The sequence below is a fragment of the Apteryx mantelli genome, chromosome 5, assembly GCF_036417845.1.
Source record: "Apteryx mantelli isolate bAptMan1 chromosome 5, bAptMan1.hap1, whole genome shotgun sequence".
NCBI classification, from domain to species: Eukaryota; Metazoa; Chordata; class Aves; order Apterygiformes; family Apterygidae; genus Apteryx; species Apteryx mantelli.
The window spans coordinates 4,202,813-4,211,409 of record NC_089982.1 but is presented as its reverse complement, the minus strand read 5'-3'; the positions used below and the strand labels follow the sequence as shown (position 1 = coordinate 4,211,409).

Below are 8,597 nucleotides of genomic sequence, written 5' to 3'. Positions count from 1 at the left end.
GGAGGGAAGGACTGGGGGGGGTGTGGAGGGAACGGGAAGCTCGTCCGGTGGCGCATGCGCAGTGCCGCGTGCCGGCGTGGGAGGGGGGAGAGCCGTGCGCCCATAGGAACGTGGCGAGGCGCACGCGCCGCGCATGCGCGCGGTCGCCTACGATGGCGGGAGGTGGAGGGCAGGGTTAGCGGCGGCCGCCTTTGGGGCGGGCGCCATATCCCTGTGAGGGGGCGACTGTTGGGGCGGCGGGCGGCCGTCTGAGCGGCCTCGTACGCTGGGAGGGCAGCTATGGGGAGCGGGGCAGGCTTCCCTCAGTGCTTGGGGGGTGTGTTTGTCCGTGTTTGTCCGTGTGTGTGTGTCTCCTTAAGCGGAATTCTTTTTTCTTGCTCTGGGCAATGTTTAACTTGTTTTATCACATTCATATATGGAACAGGTGCTCTTATGAATCCGAGGCAGCTTTTAAAGCAACTTGGGGTTTTAGTGTCGGTTGTGTACGTGCACTAACATAGCTCGAAACTGTTGCTGTCTCATCTTAGTAACCCCTAGGGCAGCTTGTGAAGAAGCCTGGAGACTGAGTGCCCCACAGTAGTTTGTTAGGGCTGTGTGCAGTTTGAAATGATCAAGTGAGAGTTTGTGTTGTGCACTGTGATGTTTTACATCCTGTTAACTAGTGTGTTACAGATGCTCTACCTGCCTTTTTTTGACCTAGAGAAGATGCATAGCAAGGTGCCTGATGCTGTTGACTAAATGAAAATTCTTGTTTTAAAACTACAGGCATCTTGTAGGGTAGTCTGATGGATGCCGCCAGTCAACTTAATCCCTAGGCTTGCTCCCTCCAGAACAAGGTGGTTCCAGTTCTTTTCCCTCGAGATCCTCAGGCTGTTTGGTTGCTCTTGTAGAGTGGACAGGTTAGTGAAAATGTTTGCTGAGAACAGTGGCATTTGATTAGTCCAGCCTAAAATGTGAGGAAACATCTTCCTTTCCCAGCAATGAAGACTAGAATACGAAATGTGCCCTGTGGCACTGGTCAGTGTTGCCTGTCTCACTTCAAAACTGTCAAAGCAGAACCCCAAAATAGGATAAAGACATCTGCTGGAGAAATGAAGTACTTTTGCAGAGAGGTCACAGAAGTTAGAACTGGGTGAATTGAAGAAAATGGTGAGATGATTGTGATGCTTACCGAAAGAGACAGCAAGGTGCATGTTCTTCACCTTTGTAGTGGTTATTGGATCTGAATAAAGGTTAATATTACGCCTGTGGGGCTCTGACTGATTCAACACCTGCTCAACCTGTGGGTTGCTATGTTCTCTGGAATTGCATCTTGTGAAACATATAGCACTTGTCACTCGTAGTTTTGCTGACACTTACATCCTGAAGCTGTAGTGAAAAACTGAAAACTCTTGTGTGCGTGGACCCATCACATGAGTTGGGTAAGCAGCTGCTGGAGGGGCCTTTCAGCTGCCAGAGTGCACACTGCAGGGTTAGTTAGCGTGCAGCATTCATGAGCAATGCCTACGTTCTCTAATTTTACTTGAAGTTACCTTGTGGTATGGCTTTACCTGGTGTTCCATTTACTGCTTTTGATAGAACCTGAACTGAAAAAGGTACTGACCCCCCCCCCCCGCCAAATTGTGTGTATCTGCGTATAAGCCACTAGATGGTGCCGTCGACATGGGTTTATCAGAAGGGCATTTAGTCGGAAGGAACTGCAGCTTATGTCAGATTGCATACTTCTCTTTGAATCTGCAAACGCAGCAAGAGAGCTTTGGAGAAGGCTATGTTTTAAAGTGTGGCGTAGCCCTTCTGGTGGGTTTCAGCAAAATCAGATGTGGCATGAGGTGGAAGTTCAAATAATGGCAGCATGAGTCCAGCACTTTAATATGTTTGAGAAGCAAAAGAGAAGTCTGCAACTGAGGACAGCTGCTGAAGCTTTTTCCAAAGGCATAGCAGCTGACTCTTCTTAAACTGGTGATGATGCTTTGAGCAGGGGGGTTGGACTAGGGACATCTCCAGAGGTCCCTTCTAACCTCAAAATTCTGTGATTCTCTTACTGATGGGTTCTTGCTCAACCATTATATGGTAAGGGAGACTCTTTGGCACAGCCAAGCAGCTGGTAACTGACTTCCCAGCAAATCCCAGCTGGGCTTGGGGTGGGTGGGGGGAGTGCAAAGCTTGGCACTGGGTTTCCTTCTAGCTCTTGTTGTGCCAGAGATTTCATAGGCATCCTTTTATTTAAAGGGCCAGAAAATTACTTTGCCCAAACCTGGTGTAGAAGGAATTTAGAATTCCCTCGGCGTCTGCAGAATGCCCTTCAGAACCAGGTGCTGCTTACAATTTCTGTCCTTAAAATTGCTTGCAAGATCTTTGTAACATCCTAATCTTAGCTCCTTTGTCAGTGTTTTTGTGCAAGCAGCTGCTGATAGGCATTCTCTGAGGACTGTAGATTAGAGACGAGCGCTGTTGAGGAATGACTAGGATAACTGAGTGTATAATCGTGTCCTAGGTCAAAGATGAGATTTCTCTGGAACACTGATATATTTGCTGAGCTAATGTAACTAACAGACTGAGTAGAAGTGACTTAAAGTTAGGGCTTCTGTTGACTCTTGTCCAGGCTATTAATAGGAGTAGGATAGGCTCTGGATGGATTTGGGAGAATAGATCTATATCAGTGAAAACTAAAGCTTTCCCAACCATGGAGCCGCAGAAGAAAGTACTTCTGGACCTGCTGAGGTGTCAGGCCTTCTCTCTATCAAGGGATTGGCTGAGGGGTTGCTGTCTTCTTAAGAGGTACCTTTCAGTAATTGACTTTCTTGTGGGCCTAATACAGCCTATGTAACTTGAAACTGTGGGGAACCAAGATGAGGTGGTGATATCACCTTTGTAAAGTATGTTGGTTGATCTAAGTTAGGTTAAAATGCAAAGTCCGTTGATTCAGAATTAGTCTCCTAGATTGGAGGACAAGGCTTGTTACGTCTCCTGCTCTTCTCGAAAGGCAGACTTCTATGGTGTGAGTCAGTGGGGAGCCATGCGAGTAGCTGGTTCCTGGAATGTGTGTCTTTATTGATCTAGCTGCTGTCTAGCTGCAGAGAGCTGCAATTGCATCAGAGAATGACTTCTCATTCTGATAAATTTGTGTAGTGTTACTATGTGTAGTGCTCTCCTAAAGCCTGGTACCTTTCGTGATTGCATGCACACTAGCCCTTGTCACCTGCCTACAACCTTGGAATAGTAAGGTATAGGTTATAACAAAAATCTCCCATATCTTGTTCTACTCTGCCAATACCTAAAAGCCTTTCTAAAGCTAGTACTCTGGCTGTGTTGGCCTGCTGAAGACGTTTGTAATGAAAAAAATCTGATTTTTAGACGTAGCTGCACAGAGCGCTGGCAGACACTTGCAAGCATAGATAGGCATAAAGTATTTGTATGTAGCTTTGCTTCTGATTTGTGCCTTAAGTAGGCTGCAGGAGGTACTAGTGCAGAAGTACACCTCCTGTGTCTTTTGTTCGTGCAGCAGCCCGGGTGCACAAGCAGTAGTGTGCTTCCTGTTTACAAGGTAATTACTGTATTCTGGACTGAGTGTATGTCAAGGCCAAGTACTTCAGGCGGCCGAGTTTATTGGCTCAGGGTGTTATTACTGTGTAAACAGGAAACACCCTAAAAGTATTACTCCAAAATATTTTTTTAATTAAGTTAATGACAGAAGGTGCAAAAAGCTTTAAAGAAAACTAAAGTAGTACTTGGAAGACAAGTTTTTGCCCATCTCCCAAAAGATCTGCGTTTGGCTGCTTTTCTCCATTGTTGTTCTTGATTGCTTTTGTTCAGTGCTGTTTTTTTCCCCTGAGGCTTCCTCCTCCTCCTCCTCCCTGGATACTGTGATTCTCAGGCTGAAATGTTAAGGATGATATCTATTTGCTGGTGCTGGGTTTCGAGGGGGCTGAGGTTTTCTGAATAGAAACATCCAAGCAATGCTTTTGGAAGTGCTTGTTGCAGTACAGTCTGATCCTGGAGAGCTGAATAGTCACTTCAGTGACAAGCAAGGTAGGGCAAAGCTGAGTGTGTCGAATGGTCCATTGACGCTCTTTTTGTGGAGCTGTCTGGAGTAGAGCATTTGACAGTCATCGCTGCGATTTATCCCTTGTTTGAGCACGCACACTGTAAAAAAGTAGACTATTTTTCCATCACTTGCCTTTTCCCATTCCTTAAAGTAAGGTTAGACGATACGGTTGAGGCAATTGAGAGTTTTTCTGCTGCAGGATAGGATGGCCTTCTCTTCTGTTTCTCCCTCCCCTTGCTTTCAGTTGTGCTGCCCCCAGTTCTCATTGACTCCTGATTGAAATTGCTAATTTGAAAGAAAACGATTTCAATTTTCTCTCCTGGATGACTTTTCCAGAACGTGAGCAAGTTGTATTGGCAAGATGAGCACAGAGAAAAGAGGGCTGTCCCATTTCAGGAACAGCAGTGAGCTTTTAGATAGACTCGGTCCAGCTGGAGCTTGGTGCAACTTGGCAGTATCTCTAGATCAATCCCGTACTGAATCAGGAGGTGGCAGCATGTCACACTTGGTGCCTGTTTTGATCCCAGACTGATGTGAACCATTGTCTTTTCTTTTGTTGCAGGAACTCTAGTGGTAAACAATGGTTATGTTTAGAAGAAAGGAAATGCAGGGCCCGCACTGGATCGCGGGCATGGAAGTGCTGCTTCGCCTCTATAGGTTATGTCTGGAGATGGCAGGATTTGTTCTGGTATATATTTTGAGTGGTAAACTTCTGTTCCTTGTGCTGCCAATTTTCCTGGGAAGTGGGAGACTGTAAGGCTGCGCTTAAGGTCATCCCTGAGGTATTTTCTTCAGATCTGATTATGACATTTGCATTTGCTTGGCCTGAATTCAGCAGGGCATTTACATAACTGTTAGAGCTCCTGTTTGAGTCTTGTGGAAGCCGAGAGGTCCTAATCAGATACTTGAAGTTAAGCATGGGCTTATGCTCCTTGCTGAATCATGTTACAGTTAGCTTTTTATTGCTAAAGCGCTGTATACTTGGAGCTCAATTTGTATGCTGCTTTGCAATGAAGAGGTGAGGGATGTGTTTGGTGTTCCCTACTCCCTCTCCTCTGTCTGTCATGATTTATAGTTGCTGAAAAGTGCAGTTCTCTTCTTAGTTGTCACCTCACTAGAAATGTATGAACAATTATTCTGTGTGATACGGGCTGTCTAGGCCAGTCAGGTTGGGGGTTAAAGAACAGGCTTGACAAGACTAGGTGTCTGCATGGTACTGTGACAGACCCTATCATTAGCTAGCTAGCCCTACCTTAACTTAGCCTGAAATAGATGAATAGCACCTGACTGTAACCAAGGAATTCTTTTTGGTCATAAAAAATGAGTATTCAGAACTCTGCACATCATAAGTATTCACACCCATTGGCAGCAGTGTAATTTAAAGCTATACATGACTGACTGACAGATGTCTGTTGATAAGATATGATGGAGAGAAGACATGTCATGTTCTGCTGTCTTCTGTCTGTATGTTTTTCTCTCTTCTGTCCTGTTCCAGGAAAAAAAATATGGGGAGTTTTCCTTTCTGCTGGTACAGACTTTCGAACTAGAATTGCAGAAGAAGCAACCCTGTGAGCTCCTCCTTAGGTATCAGATTGTAAAGGTCACCTTTTCCAGAAGGCTCAGCTGTTGCTGTTCGAGCTAAGTACAATGAGGGCTTCTGGATGCTGACAGTTCTGAATGTCTCCTGCTTAATTTTCAGCTGTGAGAAGCTGTTCAGTATCTGAAGTCTGGCTTAAAACTTAATATGATCGCTGGAACAATGTTGTTCTGCGTGTGGGAAGCCTTCTTCAGAGAACGAAGGAAGCATGTGTTTGGCAAGTTTGTTGGGGATCTCTATTAATAAGTGGCTATCTGAGAAGCGTAACCAAAGTGAAACCCAGTTTTCTATCTTTCTCTTGGGGCATCTCTGTTATCTAATGAGGCATGGGCATATTGGCCCCTCTCTATCAACAGAGGTGGTAGCCACTTTTCCTACCCACCCCATTTCATGAAACTTTTAAGACCTTCAGAGCATAAGAGGTTTACTGGCAGATGCTGACTGCATAAATGTTCCTTTTGAGAAAAAGGTTCAAGGTGGCAGCTGCTCAGAGGCTTGGGCGGTTAGAGCACTACCTGTTGAGAGGGACCGGAGGGCAGGAAGCAGCTAATAAGAAGTGCGATGCACCTCATAGTTCTACAGTGTGTTTGTTTAGCATGCCTGTATGCATTTTTAGGTAGAGGTTGTAATGCATACCTCTCTTGACCCAAAAGCATGAACCCCACCAGCATGGTACAAAGTGCTATGTAGTTCATTAAAATGGGCACTATGTAAAGACATAATAGACATTAGCAATTATATAAACAGTTATTATCTTGCTCCATGCATGTAAACATATGGTTAGTAGACAAGGTGAGACGTATGGGCATGTCCCACTCAGGCGGGAAATTCTGTTATTCCCAATATTGTTCCTTCTGTGCATCTGATGTCATTATGGTCAAACCCTCAGTTGTGAATGTGTATTTGTACATTTATATCACCAAAGCTATGCTGATTTACACTGGCTTAAGATCTGTCCTCTTATGTTTAGCCAAGATATAAGAATTCACTGTGCTTATTTGCCAATGCCCGCAACATGCATCACGATCAGTAGATTTACTGCTAATAGTCACTTTCGTTTCTGGTGGGTTTTGCTACGTTACTATGAGTAGATTTATTGCTAATAGTCAATTTTGTTTCTGGTGGTTTTTGCTACCATGAGAGACATAACTTTTCCTATGTTTTGTTCCTATGGAAGCCGAGTTGCCCTGTCCTTAACCTTTCATACTAGCACCAAAGGAGCTGTTAAGACTGTGACGCTCAGTGTACTCATTTCAATGCAGGTTTTGGCTTGTCTCTTGCTTTTGTATTCACCTTGTCTTCCAGGTGAATCACTGCTGTTATCTGGAATCACACCCTATTTTAAAACTACAGTGCTTTTCTGTTTCTAGGGCTACTGAAATACTTGTGCTTCACAGGATTAGAGTTTAAATTAGCTCATTCTTTGCTCCCTATTTCAATTGTTATATGTTTTTTTTGGGTGACTGCTGGGTTTGCTTGTTCATCAAACACTGATCAGTGTTCCATCCCCGGATGCTTAGAATCTTGAGTCATCTTGCAAAATTATGAAATATCATAGATGAACACCAGAGCAATAGAAACTAGGTCTGGAAGGATGTTGATGGATCATCTATTTCCTTTCCCACCACAGGGATAACCAACTACAATTAAAGTACCCCGATGTCTCCGAAATTGGGATAGTTGCTTATTTGCAGAGGTTTTAGGATCTTTGTCACTGAAGCTTTTAAGAACAGGTCAGACAATTATTTTAAGTGCATACATACAATAGAGTTTTTATTGCCTTCCAGTTTTAGAACCCATAGGGTTTGTATTTTAGTGCTTTGCTGCACTGTAAATGTTAAAGAAATGAAAACGAAAATTATCAAGAAGCAACTTGTCTCCAGTAATGAAGTAAGTGGTAGAATAGTGGGAGGAAAACATGACACTCCATATTAGTGATCAGAATAAGCATTGACAGGACTGCGTCTGTTTGAAACCTTGATCTCATGTAGCAGGCTTGTTTCAATATAGAATGGAAAAGTTGAAGTTCTAAGAAATTGTTTATCTTAGGAATGTCAGCGAATTGGATTCAAGAAAGGTGTGTCTCATTTCAGGCAGCACTTTGATCTATGCATATGTCCCTCTAAAATCAATTCAACTAATATATTTTAAAGTAAGTATGTGCTGAAGTGCTTTTGCACACTTGGAACCTTTAAGCTTCCTTTAACTATGCATGACCTCCCCTCCTCCTTCCCCCCCCCCCCCGAAAAAAGAAAAAGAAAAAAAGAAATGGGGAGGGGGATTGAATCACCCTTGGAAACCAGTGATATGGCAAGGCTTCCTGTGAGACTTGATAGCCTTGCTGAAAAGCAGCGATTTGCAGAGAGACGGCACACATCAGAGGTAGCAGCAGGATCCTTATGTAGCTACTGGTCCCTTCATCGTTTTCCTCCAGAGAGGAGTTACTGTGGAAGCAGTAGTAGAACAGAACAAATGGGAAGTGATTAGAAATGGAGGCAACAGCGGTTGGCTTCAGAAAAATTTAAGAACATGTCTCAGCTTCTCAGAGCTGTTTGCTGGGAACATCTACTCATTAACCTTCTTCATACAGCTCTCTGTTAATGCAGTGGAAGAATCATTTATCCCTTCCTCTCAGGCTTGGTTCTTTAACCTTTTCTTGTTGCACTCATCTGCTTCTGCAGCCCATTGCAAGCTGTATTGTGAACTGCTATTTGTCCTCTGTGTCTCCTTTCTGCTCTTCCTTTGCCACCTGCCTCTCGCTGCAAGACACTGACAAGCTCTGCTGAAAAGCAAGTCAGCTAAGTACAGCTCACCTCCCCTGACCCAGGTGTAGAAATTCTTGCATGCTGAGGGGGTTTTTTTGTTTTGTTTTGTTTTTCAGGCATGGCTTGCTGAGCAATTATGCTGATGAGTCATTTATAATATATAGGTCTAATTTAATCTGCAGGGTTTTTG

General features: G+C 44.1%; 1 protein-coding gene across 4 annotated transcripts in view; it reads left to right on the top strand.

Annotated features, from left to right (window-relative positions):
- The first annotated feature begins 142 nt into the window (after window positions 1–142).
- Window positions 143–8,597, top strand: part of LOC106484358 (transmembrane protease serine 11C-like) — a 48,218-nt gene continuing 39,763 nt past the window's right edge. For 3 of the 4 annotated variants that reach the window (XM_067297316.1, XM_067297317.1, XM_067297313.1), the window contains exon 1: window positions 334–899. The gene's annotated coding sequence lies outside the window, so the exon portion shown is untranslated. Of the gene's footprint in view, window positions 214–333; window positions 900–8,597 lie in introns of those variants that run through there. The other variant, XM_067297315.1, reaches the window with a different exon arrangement.